At 47.1% G+C, this 19,262-nt stretch overlaps 1 long non-coding RNA gene across 2 annotated transcripts; it reads left to right on the top strand.

Annotated features, from left to right (window-relative positions):
* Positions 1 to 6,251: 6,251 nt before the first annotated feature.
* On the top strand, positions 6,252 to 17,344 carry LOC139039876 (uncharacterized). Of its 2 annotated transcripts, XR_011493102.1 has the most exons (4): positions 6,252 to 6,651; positions 13,523 to 13,585; positions 14,238 to 14,399; positions 15,314 to 17,338. It is a non-coding gene; the product is annotated as an uncharacterized lncRNA (long non-coding RNA). The 2 variants fall into 2 exon arrangements; XR_011493101.1 differs by having other exon boundaries at positions 14,238 to 17,344.
* Positions 17,345 to 19,262: the final 1,918 nt, after the last annotated feature.

Raw genomic sequence — 19,262 nt, 5'->3', positions numbered from 1 at the left:
TTGGGCTCTTGGACAACGGAGGAAAGGGTGAGTCCCAGCCAAATCAAATCCGTCGGCTTCGAGGGGTCTTTGCACAAGCTGCCCCGCACCCCCACCCCCACCCTCCCGCTTCCCCAGCGCTGCTCAGTGTTGACTCCTTCTTTACTAACATGCGGCTAAAATCTCACCACCTCAGGGAGGCGTTCCCTCCCCAATCCTTTATTTTCCCTCAGAGGCTCTTCCCTCAGGCCGTAAGAAATAGACTAATGATTTCCAAATTAGTAAACCCCACAAAACAAGGATTCTCCAATTAGATTTAATAGTAACACTATTAACATCGTCTTCTATCTTTATTTCAAGTTTCAACTCATCAATTAGCTAAGAATTTTTCTGCATCAGTCCTCTGGATATTTCTAAGCATGTCTGGACGCCTAAGAGATCAGCCTCTGCTTTCCACCCAGTTCTGGGTAGAAGAGATGCTATTATCTAAAACTTCGCTCCTCAAGGAAAGCCAGCAACACCCCCAGCTCTGTGGTTTCTTCCAGGGACACTAGGAACACAGAGTGGAAGATGGGGAGCTCCAAATGGCCGAAGGACTTGACCACGTGTGCTTTTCCTTGGGAGTCTGGGAGGCGTTGTGCTCCACCCCTACTCACTCATCACTACGATGGAAACGGGATGGAGAATCGAGATGGAATTCCACCTCCGCCACATGACCTGGGTGACCTCGGGTCAGTTATTCGGCCTGTCCGTTCTTCAGTCTCCTCATGGCTACAACCAGCCCAATGACACCACAGTATGTAGGTGAGCCTCCCAGGCCTATACGAGGATTGCCGATAATAGGCATAACTTTATCACCCAGCATCTTGCACTCACACGAAACGTCAGCTGTTCTTTTTATCCAGGCAGAACAGCCCAAGTGGACACCTCAGCCTGTCACGCTTGTCCCTGTTGAGACTTCTCTGCTAGCATAGCCCTCATCCCAAGTCCTGTCTTCTATCCCCAGATATTACGACAGCTTCCGCTAAATAATGTGTCCTGCCCAATAAACTTGTTTTCTAATGTGGCAGCGCCACAAGCCCCATTTTGTAAGACCTTCTTTTCTTTTCCTCATGCTAATGAGGTCCAGATACAGTGTTGTTGCTTTTTATTTTTCTAAGAAAATATATTGCTTCCTTTCCGTATAAATAGCACATGTGCTTAGAATTATTTGGTGATCTATACTAATTAGGGATTCTGTTCAGTGGATGTTTAATGCTTTCATTCTAGACTTTCATCTAGTCACTTTGAATTGGTTGACCCAAACTCTATATTGATTAAATTGTCTTCTTTCTGTTTGACCTCCTTAGTAAGGAAAAACAAAAATCATTTCGTTGTATTCTTCTAAATTTCAGACCTAAAAATCAGCCTGCGGGTATAAAAAGAAGAAACAAGGCATGCAATAATGTTACGGCAAAATGCTGCTTATAAATTCAATTAATGTAAACTTTTGTTGAGACAAAAACTAGAATCCTGTGAAAAACGCTTATAGTCCTGCTCTCTCTCCCTCTCCCAGCCCTTCATTCTTATTTTCTAATAAATCTTACTCAGACTTGAGACCCAACTGGGAAATTTCACTTTTAGTTTTGGGAAATGTCAGTCACCACTGGTGGGAATAGCAGAATATTTAAGCAAAGAGAAAATAATCTCTTCTCTCTCACACGTGTTAAAAATAGTCATAGGGTATTTTTTCCCCCTAAATTCTGTAAAAGGAAAAAAAAAAATCACCTTTGGACTAAAGTTAATAAGGGAGTGTTTTCCTAAGGGGAAAATCTTTTTAGAAAATGAAAGAAACCAAAAGATTGGAAATTGCAATCAGTCACAGCAGAAGGACGGGGTTGGCCAGTGGCATCTGCAGAGCACAGCGGCCCCCACTTCCTTCCCTTGCTCTCAAGGCCTCTGGACAGGCGCACAGGCCATTCGGGAAAATGGCTCTGACTGTGAGCAAATACCCTTTTTTCCCTTCAGTGTTTCAGTGAGAGGAAGAAGGGAGAGTTAGTCCCTACTCTCTGAAACTTCCTGGGGGCCTGGCCTATTGGACAGGGCCCTCTACCATCCCCAGTGAGTCACTGAAGGTCAAGCTTGACCCCTAAGCCAGCCCGAAAAGAAGCTCTTCCCTCTAGATCTCAGCCTAAAAAATGGGCCTCGCCACCTTCCTGGTTCTCACCCCATCTCTCCATCTCTCCCTGGCTTTTAGCTCCCAGCATTGCTGACTGCACAGGGAGAAGTCAGTCCTTGGCTCACTTCTGTCCCAAATGTTCTCCTTCTGTTTCTTCCACACTCCTTTTCTCAATTGTTCTTCCTCTAGCCGAGGCGAGTAAAGGCCTTTAGGACTGATTCCCGCAGAAGGAAAGAAAAGTTGCAGAAGCAAAGATTTCAGGGCCATGTATATTCGCATTATCTATTTATAGAGACCACACTCAGCAGAAAACTCTCAACCCCCACTTGACTTTGAGCGTGCAAACAAACTGCAAGTGATGCTTAGTCTATTCCTCCTAACGTGCAGGTGCCCAAGAAGTTAGGGGGTGGTCAGACCCCCGATAGAAAATAGAGAAACAAGCCCAAGGATAAGTAATAGGTCAATGCCCAACCCAGGGACCCTGGTGTCCAGGCTCTGCACAAAGAGAGCGACACAAGGGCAACCAGAATAAAACGACCTGTGCAGTCTACACACCCTCATGTTTGACTGCCCTCCATGCTGTCCCCTTTCCAGTCCTGAGTCACAGGCTCAAAGGGGAATTACCAGGAGGCATTCATGACTCAAAATTTACTTCCTTTGACGGATCCCCACTCCCCTGGCTAGGAGTAAGTGGAAATGAGGCTATGGTCAGAAGGCTCTCCTTGACTCTTGAAGCTATGGCAGCATCTGCTGCTAAAGCAATAGCTTGCCTAGAATCTCTGGCCAAAGCTGCTCTTGATGATAGGATAGCCCTTGATTACCTTTTAGCTGAGCAAGGAGGCGTCTATGCTGTGGCCAACACCACTTGCTGCACCTGGATTAACACTTCTGGGAAAGCCGAGACTCAGCTACATAAGATCACTGAACAAGCCACTTGGCTGAAGAAAGTGACTCCTTCAATGGGGTCTTTCTTCGATCTATTTGATCTGAGTTGGTTTGGGCCATGGGGACCGTGGCTTCACAGCACCCTCCAAACCTTGACTATTATTCTGCTTGTAGTCATTCTTTTGTTTTGGGAGAGAAAGACTAGCCCTGAGCTAACATCTGCCAATCTTCCTCTTTTTGCTGAGGAAGCCTGGCCCTGAGCTAACATCTGTGCCCATCTTCCTCTACTTTATATGTGGGACGCCTACCACAGCCTGGCTTGCCAAGCGCTGCCATGTCCACACCCAGCATCGGAACTGGCGATCCCCGGGCCACCGAAGCAGGAGCATGTGCACTTAACCACTGCACCACCGGACCGGCCCTGTAGTCATTCTTACAGTTTCCCTGGGTGTTCTCTCAAAAGCTTTAAATGTACACGTGCAGCCACTGGTGGCTAGACAAACGATCTTCAGCTGCCTAGAACACCAAAAACAGGATGAAGAAAATGGCCAATAAGGAGACCGAGACCCGGATATCCTTGGCAACATATTTCAGCCAGAGAGCCCACCCGACTCCAACATCAACCAGACACGGTAGCTCGGAGTGGCCCCAATATCTTACATTTTGATTAATCCTCTCGGGACTACAGTTGTACTTTCAGTACAATGGAGAGTATTGATCAAAAAGGGAAAACTGATAAAGTTAATTTGTATATTGGGAGCCACAAAACGGAGGTCACCCCAGGGACAAGCCAAGGTCACAAATCTAAACCCAAGTCAGCCTGTACTTAGGGGAAACACTTGTCAAGAAAACCTACTACACATCAATCACAATCCTCTCACTCAGCTTTAGTTACCCCACTTTAGCCTAGAAAATAGGGCTTGCTAGCCTTATAAGGAAACCTGTGACCTACTAGTCAATCATGCCCTATTTCCACATTGCCTCTTCTAACGCTCTATAAACCTTGCTCCTGCCCCAAATCCCTCGGGAGCGGTCCTCCACTGCCCCTGACACACTGTACTCCCCCACCTCCAGTCCATACATTGTTTTCCCTTGAATAACGGACATCAAACTTGTTACTAGGGGAGAAAAAGTCTAAGTAACAGGATATAAGCAAGTTTAAAAAATAAGGTTGTGGCCAGCCTGGTGGCGCAGTGGTTAAGTGCTCACGTTCAGCTTTGGCGGCCTGGGGTTCGCCGGTTTGGATCCCGGGTATGGACATGGCACCGATCATCAAGCCATGCTGTAGTAGGCATCCCACATATAAAGTGGAGGAAGATGGGCACGGATGCTAGCTCAGGGCCAGTCTTCCTCAGCAAAAAGAGGAGGATTGGCAGCAGATGTTAGCTCAAGGCTGATCTTCCTCAAAAAAATCCCCCAAAAAACAAAAAGTAATAACTTTTATCACTGAATTCAGAATATGTATTTCTAAATATTCCCACAATTCTAAATACTTATGTGAAGCTACATTAGCAATTTGTGCTTAGTAGATTTTGGTTGCTGCTTTCTACATTTCCAAAGTTTACAATATCATACAAAGATTTATTAGAGGAACACTTTTCATTTTTTTTTTAGGAAGCTTAGCCCTGAGCTAACTGCTGCCAATCCTCCTCTTTTTGCTGAGGAAGACTGGCCCTGAGCTAACATCGTGCCCATCTTCCTCTACTTTATACATGGGACGCCTACCACAGCACGGCTTGCCAAGCGGTGCCATGTCCGCACCTGGGATCCGAACCGGCGAACCCCAGGCCACCAAAGTGGAATGTGCACACTTAACCGCTGTGCCACCGGGCCGGCCCCTAGAAGAACACTTTAGAAAGCAAGAAAATAATGACTAGTGATTTTACATATCTAGTAACGTCAGGAAACCTGGATGGAATTGAGAAATTCAGTTAATCCATAAGTATATTTGACCTACTGTTATATTTCTATTATTCTAGATGAGATGCAAGGGAAGTGCCAGCCTTGTGGAGCGTGTGGTCAGGGAGCAAACTGCTCAGTGGTGGCTGGTTTGGGGTCTTCATCCCAACTCTGCCGACTACTGCTGTGTGACTCTGGACAAGTTCCACACCTCCTCTACGCCTCAATTTCTTCATCTGTCAAACGGGATATTAGTGTCTGCCTTCTAAGTTTAAGAAGAGTAATTAGGGGCCAGCCCCATGGCCGAGGGGTTAAGTTCACACACTCCACTTCGGTGGCCTGGGGATTCGCTGCTTCGAATCCTGGGCACCAACATGGCACCGCTCATCAGGCCATGCTGAGGTGGCGTCCCACAGAGCACAACCAGAAGGACCTACAACTAAAATACACAACTATGTACTGGGGGTCTTTGGGGAGAAGAAGAAGACAAAAAGAAAAAAGATCGGCAACAGATGTTAGCTCAGGTGCCAATCTTTAAAAAAAAAAAAAAGAGTAAATAAAATGCTAGTATCTATAACTTGCTGAGAATAACGCCTGCAAGGCTGCGAACCCTCAAAAAATGTTACGCATCAACTAGTTGGGAAGGAGAAACTAGAAGTTACTCAACTTGCGTCAAAATGAGTGAACATTTAGAGCTTTGTAGATATAGCTGGATGTTCGCCTACATTTTTCACCTTTTCTTTTCTTTTTGGTCAAAGGTGAGAGTTGAAACCAGGTGGGAGATCACACAATTACAAACCCACAAGTTTTCCTGTTTTTTTTGGGTTGGTACCTAATTTGGGAGTATTTGGGTAGAAGAATCCAAAAAATATTCCTTTGAGGAATACCTGAAAAGGGTTACAGGTTATCATTTTCAGAACAAACGATGAAAGAAAAGCCCTGGCTATATACACAGAAACAGTGTTCTTCAAGGCTGGGGCGGATTCTCTGACTCTGCTTTATGAAACACAGACAATCTTACATTTGATTGGCTAATTTTCTGCCTTTTTTTAAAAACCACGGTCCCCGCCTGAAAGCTAAACCTATTTATGGTGAGCACTGTTTTTTCAATTAGGTTTATTTTCATTTTCCCATAGGCCACGTTAGCTAAGAACAGCCAGAAGTTTATTTTTCTTTCCTTTACTCTTTATAATGATTTTTAAATAAATATACAGCACTTAGATCTGTTGGTTTTCTTTTGAAATCCTAAGTCTGAATTTTTTTTCACACATTCAACGCTACACCCTATGAGCTATTCTAAAGTGCTCTTCAGAGTGTAATCGTTGTCCATTTTCGTGGTAATCTCTTGGCGAACGAGATCACATCCGTTTCGCCAACTTTGTGAAACGTCTTGGGCAAGCTGGTGCGCAGCAAAGAGGACTGAAGAATGATGATGTTTGTGGTTTGGCTTTTCCCTAAACTTTTCAGCCGGATATCAGAAAATATTATTTCAACGTCTGAGCCGAAGACTGGTAATAATTTCTCTCCATGAGGCCCCTCGTTTTGCGGGGGAGGACAGTGGACTCAAAACAAAACCCCACATCACCTTTCTAACAGTTGTGAAACAGAAAATGCTCTCTGGTGCAAACCCGCGGTGAGAGCGAGACTTAGCTGGAATTCTCCCTCCCCTCCGCGGCCGCAGCGTCCCCTGCCGAGCCGGCCTCGCCGCTCTCGCCGCCCTCGAGGACGAGGTGCGCACATCCCCGGGGTGTGTGTGTGGTGGGGGAGGTCGGGGAGGTTGGGGAGGCGGGATCGCGGGCGGCTCTGCGTCTGCGGAGGCCGCTCCGGGGACCGGGGAGGTCGGCACAGCTGGAGAGGGGTCCTCCCGCCGACGGCGAGGAAGGGACCTGGGCCGGCTCCCGGGGCGCGCCCCCGGGTTGGGGTGGGCCGCGCCTCCCCGGGTACCCCACCCCCCGGGCCCACGCCGCCGCGCCCCCCCGGAGCGCGGCAGGAATTCGGCGGGGAGCTGGCCGGCCCGAGCCCGGAGGGCGGGGAGGGCGGGGCGCCCGGGGCCGCGCCCTCCTCCCCAGTCCGGCTGGCTCCCCGCTCCTGCTCCCGCCTCCCTTCCCCCCGCCGCTCCTCCCCCCGCTCCGCCCCTGCGGCTCCCGGCGCTCCCGCTCCCTGCCCCCACCCACGCTCCGGCTCCCCTCTGCCTCCCTGGCCCGCTGCTCCCCTCCCTTCTTCCCCTGGCCTCCCTCTCTCTGCTCCCCGCTCCTCCTCGCTCCGGTTCTCCACCTCTCTTCCATCCCAGCTCCTCCAGACCCCCGCCTCTCCTCCACTCCTCTCTCCTGCTCCCCTCCTTCTTCCTCCTCTGCTCCCCCCTGCGCCCCTTCCTGCTCCCCTATTCCTCTCTCCTGCTCCCCTCCCTTCTTCGTCCTCTGCGCCTCCCGTGCGCTCCTTCCTGCTCCCCCACCCGCCCTCTCCTGCTCCCCTCCCTTCCTCCTCTGCTCCTCCCGTGTGCCCTTTCCTGCTCCCCCCGCTCCTTTCTCCTGCTCCCCTCCCTTCTTCGTTCTCTGCGCCTCCCTTGCGCCCCTTCCTGCTCCCCCGCCGCCCTCTCCTGCTCCCCTCCCTTCTCTTCTGCTTCTCCTGTGCGCCCCTTCCTGCTCCCCCGCCGCCCTCTCCTGCTCCCCTCCCTTCTCCTCTGCTCCTCCCGTTCGCCCCTTCCTGCTCTCCCGCCGCCCTCTCCTGCTCCCCTCCCTTCTTCCTCCTCTGCTCCTCCCGTGCGCCCCTTCCCGCTCCCCCACCGCTCTCTTCTCTGCTCCTCCCGTGCGCGCGCCCCTTCCTGCTCCCCCAGCCCTCTCTCCTGCTCCCCTCCTTCTTCCTCCTCTGCTCCTCCCGTGCGCCCCTTCCTGCCCCCCACCCCTCTTCTGCTCCCCTCCCCCTTCTCCCCTGCTCCTCTTCCTGGTTTGTGGAGCTCCCACGCGGTTGCTATGGAGGCGCCCGCGGCTGTTCGCCGCCAGGCGGGAGCTGCCCTGGGGCCCCGGGGACGGAGCAGTGACTCTGCCCAAGGCTCTGGCGCCTCGCCCCCCGGGGCCCGGGAACAAAGCGCGCCCTCCCCCATCTCGGGAGCGCGCTGTGGGACCTTCAGGCGCCCCGGGCTGGGAGGCTTAAGACCACCGCGAATCTGCTGGCCCCCAACCTCTGTGGACCGGACCCCTGGGGTCGGGGTGACAGCTGCGCGCTACTGAGCCACCTTCCCGGCCCCCCGAAGATCACTCCCGCTCTCCCCATCCCTACCCCCATCGCGGAGGTGTCACTGGGGCCGGAGCACGGCCAGATGGCCCCATTTAACAGGACTGTCCCCTTTTGTTGGGGGCTGAAGCAGCGTCCAGGCCGATTTACATAGGAAAATGGGGTTTGTGTCCCCGATTCAGTGCAGTGCCCCGACAGCTGGTGGCTCTGTCATCATGTCAGGACCCCACAGCATGATGTTTAAAGTGGCTTTATGTGTGCAGATGTGTGAGTGTGAATAGCAATTGATTGCGAAGCGGTGGCTGTTAGGTCCAGCCTGGAGAAACTCGGTTCACGGAGGAAATTCGATCAGCCTGGCCACAGCATACGATCATAGACTGGAAAAGTCTCGCCAAAGACTTCTAATGCTCTCTTCCGGAACTGACAGCTTATCATTTTATCCAGAAATCTAAAAAGCCAAATCGTTTGGATCTAAGGAGCATTTTGAAATCCTTACTCTTTACACTTTTGGTCTTTGTTTGTAAAAGTTGTGAGTCTGAACGTAAAAAGTCATAAGGAGGACTGTTAGGAGTTAAAAAACAATTATTGGTGAGAGATCTAAGCTAATTCATTTTATTAAACTACCTTAACTCAGATGGTTTGTGTGGCTGCTCCAGCCTGTAGCAGGCTGAGAGTTGTCATTAGTTTGGAAATCGGTAGTTTAAACGTGTGCAGTTAGGTGACAGATGATTAGAACAGGGAGGAAGTCCTGTTCTCATTTTACCAGCGAGGGTTGAATCTCAGAGAGGTTACGTGATTTTCCCAAGATCATACAACTCTGGAATATGATCTCAACCGTTCGAATCCATAAAAGATGAAGGAAAGAGAAGCCTTAAGACGGTAGATTTAGGAGCCCTTGAAAATACCTTAATCCAGAACCTCTCAAACCTTTCCGCCAGTCTGCTGGAGCCACCAACAGGTAATTCCTCAGAAGACAAGGGATGGAGAGGAATTTTTCTCTCAGCCGTTCCGCATTCATCAACTTTAGCTCCAATCTGTGTTGGAGCCAATTCCAGCCACCAGACTCTCCCAGAACCCTGAACTGGAGCTTCTGTCTTTGTTTCCATCAAAGCAGTCATTTTGTGACAGGATGGAAAGTGCGTGGTTAGGATTTGTATGAAATGGGAAATCAAAGCTGGGCGGGAACTCCCTGTTCTCGCTTTCAGGTGGGAGGGCAAAATGGAACCTGCGTTCACCTTGCTAGAAGGTGGGGTGGCTAGTTGGGAAAGGCTTTGATCTCCACAGAACAATTACACTAGCTGCCTTTGTAACTCTTGAAAAGGATCCTTGAAATGTGGTCTCCTCGCTTCAGGGAGTGTGTTGGAAGAATTCTATTAGCTAAACCTGCCTGTAGACTTCTCTTGGCTAAACCCTCTACCTTTAGACCCTAAGTGAGTCTGTGATAAATTGGGAAAGAGTGCTTTTGGGGAGATTTTAGTAGAGCTGTAGTGAACCAGAGGATGCCACATTAAAAGAGAATATGAGTTCACACACCACTTCAAACATGAGAAAAGAGCAAGAGTGTGCAACTGGATCAGAACTGGAACTGGGGGTTAATTTCTACTCTGCTTCTTATATCAAAACACGTTAGCAAGTTTTTTCTGCCTCCCTTTTGCTTGGGCCCATGTAGTACTAGGATGAAAATGCCAAATATGTGATGGGATGTTAGGTAAGGAACATTTTGAGAACCTCTCAATTCTTGGAAAGAGGGTGTTTTTAGGATCACTAATAATGTGTTATTATTATGTAGTTTTTGCTGAGGAAGATTTGCCCTGAGCTAACATCAGTTGCCAATCTTCCTTTTTTTTTTGCTTGAGGAAGATTAGTCCTGAGCTAACATCTGTGCCAGTCTTCCTCTATTTTGTATGTGGGTCACTACTACAGCATGACTGATGAGTGGTGTAGATCCATGCCTGGGATCCAAACCTGCAAACTCAGGCCGTGGAAGCGGAGTGTGCTCAACTTCACCACTACACCATGGGGCCCACCCCTATTTTAATTTAATTTTTTAATTTTTTATTTTTTGCTGAGGAAGATTAGCCCTGAGCTAACATCTGTGCCAATCTTCCTCCACTTTTTATGTGGATATGTGGGTCACTGCCACAGCATGGCTGACGAGTCGGGTAGGTCTGCGCCTGGGATCCGAACCTGTGAAACTAGACTGCTGAAGCAGAGTGCGCCAAACTTAACCACTATGCTATGGGGCTGGCCCCGTGCATCTGTGGGTCAGGAGGAGGTCCGCTGATCTAGGCTGGGCACATTGGGTGGCCCTGCTGATGTTGGCTCAGCTCATACATGCATCTGAGGGTCTCCTGGGGCTCTGCTTTAGATTGAGTGGCTGATGAAGCTTAGCGGAAGCAGCTCTGCTCCACGTCTTTCTCCTTCTCCTGGGACCAGCAGACTAGCTTGGGCACTTTATTCTCAGGGCAGTGGCAGAGCAGCAGAAAGGCAATGGAATCACGAAGGTCTCTTGAGGTTGATGTTTCTCTAGAGTCAGGAGTTGGTATGTTGTCACTCCTACCTCATTCTATGGCCCAAAGTAGGTCGCATGGCCTGGCTCAAAGTCAAGGAGGAGAGAAAAAGCCCAGCTCACTGCAGAAACCATGACAAAGGGCACGGATAGAGGGAGGTGAAGATTTGGGGCCTATAATGCAGCCAAACAGCACTTGTCAACATCTGACGTTATGTATCTTGCTTATCCGGAAGTTTGTTTCTCTTCCTGCTCGGATGTAAGCTCCATATGGGGAGGGATTTCTGTCTGCCTTGTTCACTGCTACGTCCTTAAGATCCAGAACCGTGGGCACAGTACAGATGCTTAACCAATATTGGATGAATTAGTGAAGAGGATTCCCTTAATTATTGTGGCTTGTGGATAAAGCCAAAATTCCCTGAGATAGAATGCAATTTTGCATTCTAATCATCTAATCATCTTCTGATTTAGAGATCATTGTTCACATTTGCTGACTATGGAAACTGCTGTTTAGAATAAACATTACTTTTAAACTTTTAAAAAATGTCTAGGTTTAAAAATAGTTTAATGTTTCTCTAGAACATATCAATAGGTACCGTATAAAGTAGATTAATAGGCGGGCAGGAAATTAGCAGTAGGGAGAGGAGGAGCTTTACATATGTTTTGGGAGAGAATATATTGCTTCTTCCCATACGGAAATAATACTCATATAAATCTCAAATTTCCAGAATTTGAATCCAAAATAATTCTCAAAACCTTTGGATTTGAACTGTTCCAAGAAATGTGGGATACAGGATAGCACCCACCCAAATTACCTTTTGTGGGGCTTTAAGGTCCACAAAAATTCAGTCGTTTCTCTTTCCTCTCCACCCCGCCTTACCCACTCCAGAAGACAGAGCAAAGGAATTTTCTCAAGGTCGTGCTTTAAAGGGGAATTCCTGTGCAATGTATTTTTTTATTCCCTTGACATCTGAATTTGTGCTGCCAGTTTTTGTGACAGATGGTGAGGCGGGAGATAAAGTAGGCGTTACTGCTTAGTTACCTAAAGGGGAACTTCCATGTGTCCATACTTAGCGGCAGGCTAATTTGGGACTCCTGCAAGAAACCCGGGTCTTGAACACTGGAGTGAATATCTGAAGTTTCATCAAGCCAAGTGACTAACCCCTCGGACAGGCAGCTTTTAGACCTGAGCGCTTGATTCCAGGTGGGCATATTATTCTGGATGAGAGGCACCTGGAAAGTTAGGGCCTAAACCTATCCTGTGTTATAGTGATTTCTCCTCCCTGCCCCACCCCACATGTTCCTCAATAGAGTCCCCAACAATGACTATCGCAAGTTATAAATTTAAAATGTAAACATTTCTCAGGAAGGTTTCGTTTACAAATTTATACAAACATGTTTGCCTTATTAGTAGTGAGACCCTAGAAGTGTTCAATTAGCTTAGTTTAACTTCAGTCTTTTGTATTGGGAGTTTGGAGATTTGTTCATTCGGCAAACATTTGTTGAGGGGCTACTGGGTGCACCAAATGCAATTAGACAAAGTCCTTGGCCCTAGCGAGCTCAAGGTTTTTTGTGTTTTTTTTCATGAGGAAGATTGGCCCTGAGCTAACATCTGTTGCCAATCTTCCTCTTTTTGCTTGAGGAAGATGGTCCCTGAGCTGACATCTGTGCCAATCTTCCTCTACTTTGTGTATGGGATGCCCCCACAGCATGGCTTGATGAGCTGTGTGTAGGTCTATGCACAGGATCTGAACCAGCAGAAGCCTGGGCACGGAAGCGGAGCACGCAAACTTAACCACTATGCCACTGGGCCAGCCCCAGAGGAGCTCACAGTCTTGGGGGAAGATCTGCATTTCGATGGGCAATATCAGCACAGTGGGATAAAGGCTATGATTGGGAAAAGGGTACAGCGGGAGCTCAGAGGGGCTAAGGATGTCCCTAAGGATGTTGAGAGACAAAGAAAGCAAACTAACACTTGTAATTGTGTAGTGCCTTCTGATTTGCAGAAGCCCTTTTGCATTCATTGTCTCCTCTCATCCTGGCAGTTTCCCTACCTGCAGCTCGGGCAAGGCATTATTCCCATGACGCCCAGAGAAGATGGCTGAAGGGTGTGCAAACTCAAGGCTGTATGCTTTGCAGTGATTGGAACTGACATTCACACTGGAGTATCCTGATGTTCTCTTGCAGAGCTATTTTCATCCTGGTCCTACCACTGCTCCCTCTCTTGGCCATCTCGGGTGTGTTGAAGAACAAAAATTCAACCGAATAAATTTAAAGATCCAATTGGCTTTATGCAGTGACTCGTGAATAGGGCTGCATCCCATCCAGCAAACAGATAGGAGCGGTACGAAATGGAAGGTTTTTATAGGCAGAAAGAGGGTGGGACAAAGAAGTTAAAAGAGTGGAGTATTTCAGGCAAGTTCACCCTCCCTTAGGGGAAGGCAGGGGGTCTTATCAGGCCGATCACCTCACCGGTGTTGATCAGGAAATTCCAGACTGATTGCTTTACAATTCCACTCCTGGGAGAGGATGAAATTGCGTCCAGTTAGATGTGAAGTCTTGATGGGGCTTAGCATAAGTGACTCCACTTTGGGCCTGTTGTTTCTTTTTAACAGGTGATTTCCAGGTGTGGCTCGGTCCAGGTCTACTTAACCCTTCCATTCTTCAAGTGTAAAATGAGGACACTGTCCGGGATGATTTCTAAGATCTTGCACCTCTAATGGTCTATAGTTCCAAGAACCTTTCCTTCTCTTGTTGATCTGAGGAAGCTTGGTGTGAAAGTAGTGTTGGTTTTTTATTCATGTTTTGCAGAACCGTTTGTGACAGGTTGGTCTTAATTTAAAAAAAAATATCTGTTTCAGGATGAAGACGTTGAGGAACTAAGATCCTGCCACTTCTCTGTGGCCCCACAGTGTCCTGGCACAGTCAGTGTTCATACGTCTGCTCCTGAGTTTCTGATCTCTTGTTCCTCTGTGTGAAATGGGTTTCCTTGTACCCCTTCGTTTCTATTTTAGTTTCATTTCTAGTGGGTGATGCTTAAAACTCTGTTCTGTAATTAAATGTCCCAAGCTACTTCTTGCTCTGGGTGTTTGAAAGTCTGTGTGAATGTGTGCCCACATGTGTGTATTCTGTACTTTGCCCATTGTTGAAAAGAGAGGTTGCAGACTGAAAGTTGGAGGGCCAAACACTTACTTGCAGATAATATTAAATAATATTAAAAATATCATTTTTTTTATTTTGAACAAGGAAAACTTGAAAATGGTACAAATTCCAAAAAAATCTGTACAGGATTTAAAACATTTAAGCTGACATTTAATGAGTGGGGGATTTCATATATAAAAATCTGGGTTTATGACTTTTCATGGAAATTAGATCTGGAACATTAGCCCAGATTTCCTATAATGTCCCCAGTCAGCCTCACCTTCTTTTGGCACACTGTGGGCTCACCAGGCCTCCCCTCCAACCCCCACTCCAAAGTCCTCACCATTGACAGCCTCGGTCAGTCACTTAATTCCCTGGTTGGCCCCTGTAGACATTTGTGTTTGCACCTGCTTGCTTCAAGTATTTGTACCTTAGATGCCCCACTGACACTGAATGGAGCCTGGTGGATCCAGGGCGGAACAGCTCAAGAAGGCGACTTCAGTATTAGGATGCCTGCACAGCGTTCCACTCTGCTGTACAGAGCGTCGCTGGGAGTCAGAACGGACTCAACCGCCCTAACAACAAATGAGGATGAAGGTGGGTGGGGTCATCTGAGAGATGCTTGAGGCCTGAGAAGAAAATGCTGATCAGGAGAGTCTTGGGATCGGCTGGCATATTTGTTCTCTGGACCACAAACAAACAAAGAAATGATAACAATAACAACAGCAAGTAAAACAGGGAGATCAAAGGAGAAGGAAAAGAAGGAAAACAGTAGGGCTTCTTGAAAGACAAAATTGTGCCAGTAAGGACAAACTGGAGAACAGCTCAAGAAGGCGACTTCAGTATTAGGAAGCCTGCACAGCATTCCACTCTGCTGTACAGAGGGTCGCTGGGAGTCAGAACGGACTCAACCGCCCTAACAACAAATGAGCCCTAACAACATGAAATGGCGAGCTAGAGCAAATTATTAATCTCCCTGATTATCATCCACGAAACGGGGATATCTCCCTTAGAGAGCAGTCGTAAAGATAAGAGGCAATATGATTAAAGATTGTGTCACAATGCCTGGCCTTTGAGAGTTGATAGAGGATGGTGTGAGAACTCCTAAATGTAGGTGTGGCTGCTTCACTACGTGCTTGAGGAAGTAAAAAAGGCATCATTTTTTTTTGGATAAAATTCTATTTTTTAATAAAATATATACTCTTTGGGCATTGAAAATGAGTTTTTGAATATGGCAGCATTTTTCTTCCCAGTTACATGTGGGCCTCCTGGTCTCACAGCAGTTACCTAGAGCCTGTGAAATAGGCACCTACAGGGTTAGGGTGACAGCTTAAATTTCCAAAACAAGTGACTTTACCGTTCTCGTAGTTAGAGCAGAAGTTCTGGCTGAGCCTGACTGGGTTCGGAGCTTGCCTGTGTGTGCATCCAGCAGGGCGGTGAACACCTATTAGAATGGGTTTATTGGATGTCGTCAATCTGTTCACAACTATTCTGGTTCTCTTCCTTTCAAGCATACAGTAATCGTACTTTCCTGTTGCCTTGAGTTCGGGCAAGCCCGTGGGACTTTCTTTGGCGGCCGAGGAGATGCGTTTAGAGGTGATTTGTGTCACATCAAGCAGCCACCTGGCCACGGAAGCCATGGGAGCATGTCAAGAGGGAGCCTCCGTCAACTTGGTTTCGTAGGTGACTTGGATGAGCAGAGACACCCTGGTGACCTGCACTGAACACATGGGAGGCACAAGAAATGAACTTTTGCTGTGCTACGCCACTGACAGTTTTGTTACAGTTGCACAGCTTGGCCTATCCTGACTGATAGAGTTGATATTCTAGAGCCATTGTTTTTTTAACTGAAGGAGGAGAGGTTTTGTTTCTTTTGCTTCTTTTGCGGAAGGAAGTGGAAGGGATGGAAAGGACAAAGACAATGGAAGGAGGTGGCATGTATCTCCATGCAGGCTCTTGGTCTCGTTGGAAGCCCCAGTGGAGAAAGAAGTTGAGTTGGAAGCCGAAGGAACTCTTTTCATGGGTAAACTTCAGAGAGCCTTGCCGTAAGTTTTTAGGCCTGACAAAGAAATGCTCTGAGATCAGGAGAGGGTTGTGTTCTGCACCTGTCTCCCACGACCCAGCAGAGCCATGGTGTCTCGTGGACCGGTGGTTGGGGAGTATCCTGGCACAGCTCCCCTTTATCAGATATTGGTATTTCCACACAGGGGAGCAGCAAAGGCAGGTGTGACATCCTGAAGTGACAGCAGGAGCAGGAGAACATGGGTAGGTTTGTGACTGGACGTCCATGAGATGTCACCTGGAGACTCCCAGAAATAACTGGGGGAGATTTGGGAGGAACGGCTAAGGTCCTGGTTACACTGGGGGTGCTGAGAGCCGCTGTCCACTGGAATTAATATTAATGAGACCTCGTATGTATACCCAGGGTTGGGAGGCCTGGCGACAGTGAGTCAGATAGTCAGCTGCTTTGGTTCAGCTGGGCCTGAGGCACGGCTGCAATGTGGTTACTGAATGCACCTATTGATCTTTCTCATTGACCATCAGCCTTACGCTCTGTCATGTTTCCACGGAGCCTCCTTTTTTCTGGCGGCGTGGATCCATGCCTATTTCCTCTAGCAGTCAAACTAAATGTATGAAGCATTCATTTCTTGAGGAAGAAAACAAAAATGTTTAGTATTATTTTAAAAACCGCTGTAATTTCTAGACTTCATTGCAGGAACAATTTTCCTCTGTTTTTCTTTTTTATGAAATAATTTTCTTCTTGGGAGAGAGGTTTGGGGGCAGTTTGCCAAACTACATTGACCTTGTCTATGAAATGACTTTAGGAAGCCAACAGATTACTCCCAAGGTAGATTTTATAATGAATGAAGAGTGTTTCACAGGAAGAAATAATAAACTGCTATTGGAGCACAGATATCTGTGTGAGTCTAAATGATACCAAAAAATAGAGATAGACGATTTTATTATAAGTAAGCTTGAATTGGGTTGGGGAGAGTTCCATTTTAACACCTTTTTTAAACCCACAAATTCAGTCACACTGCCTGGGGGATGTTATTAACAGCTTACATTCGTCTTAGGCTATCTGACCCCAGACGGCGGCCTGAGAGGATCAACTGCTCCTCTCTCTCTCTCTCTCTCTCTATTTTATTATCTTTGTCCCTGTCTTTAGGCAGCAGCTTGAAATTTCCTGGTGACACCTGCCGTTGAGACCCCGGCTTCGAGAATCCATTAATTCTTCTCCATCTGCTTGGATCGATAGCTTAGGCAACCCTGGGCATCATGGTTTTGTGCACCCCAGAGCCACCTTCCTCCTGAAACATCGTGTAAAAATCTGGGACAATGCTAACAGAGCAAACAGCATTTATTCTCTTTATAGTCAATGGCAAATGGTTATATTTGTTAATAGTGTTATATTTCTTTCAAATATTATACCTTAAAATTTATAAAGGTCTTTCCAATAAATTAACGCAATTTCTCACCCCAAAATGGTGAAGTCCTGACTCTTACTCAAGGTCCCCAATTAGTAGCAGAAATAGAACTCAAACTCTGACTTCACCCTCCTTGACCATCTCTCCCTTCCTTCGTTTGGGAGACATTGTTAAACAACTAAAGCGTAACGTTTTCTACAGTGTTTTCAAGCTTCAACACTGTTATTTTGCTTCTATGGAAAGGATTAAAGAAAGAATGTTTCTGCTTTGATGTGAAGTGCGATGGCGTGCTACCAACACGTGAAATGCTACATTTCCCTTAATAACAGCTATTTTTCTTACATTGGCAAAACAAGCTTGTCTCTCTATGAACCACTCTACAAATTTACCCCAAAAGCTAGCTTGGGGCCAGCCCGGTGGTGCAGCGGTTAAGTCCACACGTTCCACTTTGGCGGCCTGGGGTTCGCCAGTTCTGATCCGAGTGTGGACCTATGCACAGCTTGTCAAGCTGTGCTGTGACAACATTCCACATAAGGTAGAGGAAGATGTGCACGGATGTTAGCTCAGGGCCAATCTTCCTCAGCAAAAAGAGGAGGATTGGTGGCGGATGTTAGCTCAGGGCTAATCGTCCTAAAAAAAAAAAAAGTGAAAACAAAAGCTAGCTGCTGAAAAGAGCCTATATACAATTAGCCACCTGGAATCTGACAACTTGGGATAAAAAAATGTTAAAAGCAAATAGTTGCCTGTATATGACTTAACCCAAACCTTTCTGTATTAGCTCTAAAGAGAATAATAATAATATTAAACCATTAGCAGTAACCATTTCCTGAACAGCTATTCTGGGGTCGAGCTTGGTACTCAGCCTGATGGCCATCGCTGTCATTCACACTCCCCACAACCTCATGACGTCAGCGCTGTTTGAGCCGCATTTTACTGGTGAAGAACTGAGGCTTGTGGAGAGTGTGTGACTTGCCCAGGTTTCACAGCAGCGAGCGGCTGAGCAGTATTCACAACCGTACCTCTGATTTCACTCATGCCTGAAAAAACTCATTTCCAGAAAAAAAGAATTTTACACAAATCAAAAAACATTCACCCAACCCAGAAAAGAGCTGAAGAAGCCAAGAGACGCATGTAGCAGATCTAAGCTTTGCTTATTGGCATCTGGCTTCGATGGAGATTTGTTCATCTTGTCAGTTTTCCTAGAAAATTAATTGGCTTTGCAGCAAAGCCTCAGGATCGCGTGTATTAAACATGAAACTAAGCTAGACCTGGTCTACCTTTAGCCAGGCACAAACTGTACAATTAGAGGGGAAAGAACGGTAAATTAAGATAAAGCAACGTGAAATATTTTTCATTTAAAACAGAGCCCGCTGCTTAATATATTATTTTTCTCTAGCTACAGGGTCTCGACCCTTTGGGGATGTTGAAAGGAATAACAGGATTGATTGAAGTAGGGAAAACAGCAACTCTAAAAAGGTTATGGCAGATTAGATGGCGTTATGATGTCCTTCGTGATTCCTCCTGCCAAAATGAGATTCATTAAAGAAAACTCTTAACTAAATTAAAACTGTCTTCGCCAATATCCTCCCCTCCAGATGGGAACAGCCGGCCGCGGCCCATTGGACAGCACGGCTGAGGGTAATCAGTGGAAACGGTTCTAATAAAAGGGATGACAAGAAGCCCTGGGAAATATTTTGTTTACTTTTGACCAAAAATGATGAAAACAGTTGATGGATGGATGACTTCTTGTATCAGGCATCCACAAGGAGACGAGGCGATGCTGGTGCTGTGAGGAGCGATTGCTCACAAATTCAGATGTGGTTGTTCCTGCTCCAGCACGATGCTCTGGGTATTTCCTGATTTACGTCCATGATGAAAAGACAGCTTAGGGAGCCACAGGGCGAAGGAGCATTTGCTCAGAGAGCACCAGAATTGTGGTCTTTTCTAGAGCGATCAGTAGGGTGGCTTGTGCCCTGGGGTACAGTGACAACTCCTCCTGTGGGTATTTCAGTTTGTGGAAAATGGCAGAAAA

Source organism: Equus asinus, chromosome 12 (genome assembly GCF_041296235.1).
Source record: "Equus asinus isolate D_3611 breed Donkey chromosome 12, EquAss-T2T_v2, whole genome shotgun sequence".
Taxonomy (NCBI): domain Eukaryota; kingdom Metazoa; phylum Chordata; class Mammalia; order Perissodactyla; family Equidae; genus Equus; species Equus asinus.
The sequence above is the reverse complement of the archived record's forward strand: the minus strand, read 5'-3'. Positions and strand labels throughout refer to the sequence as shown.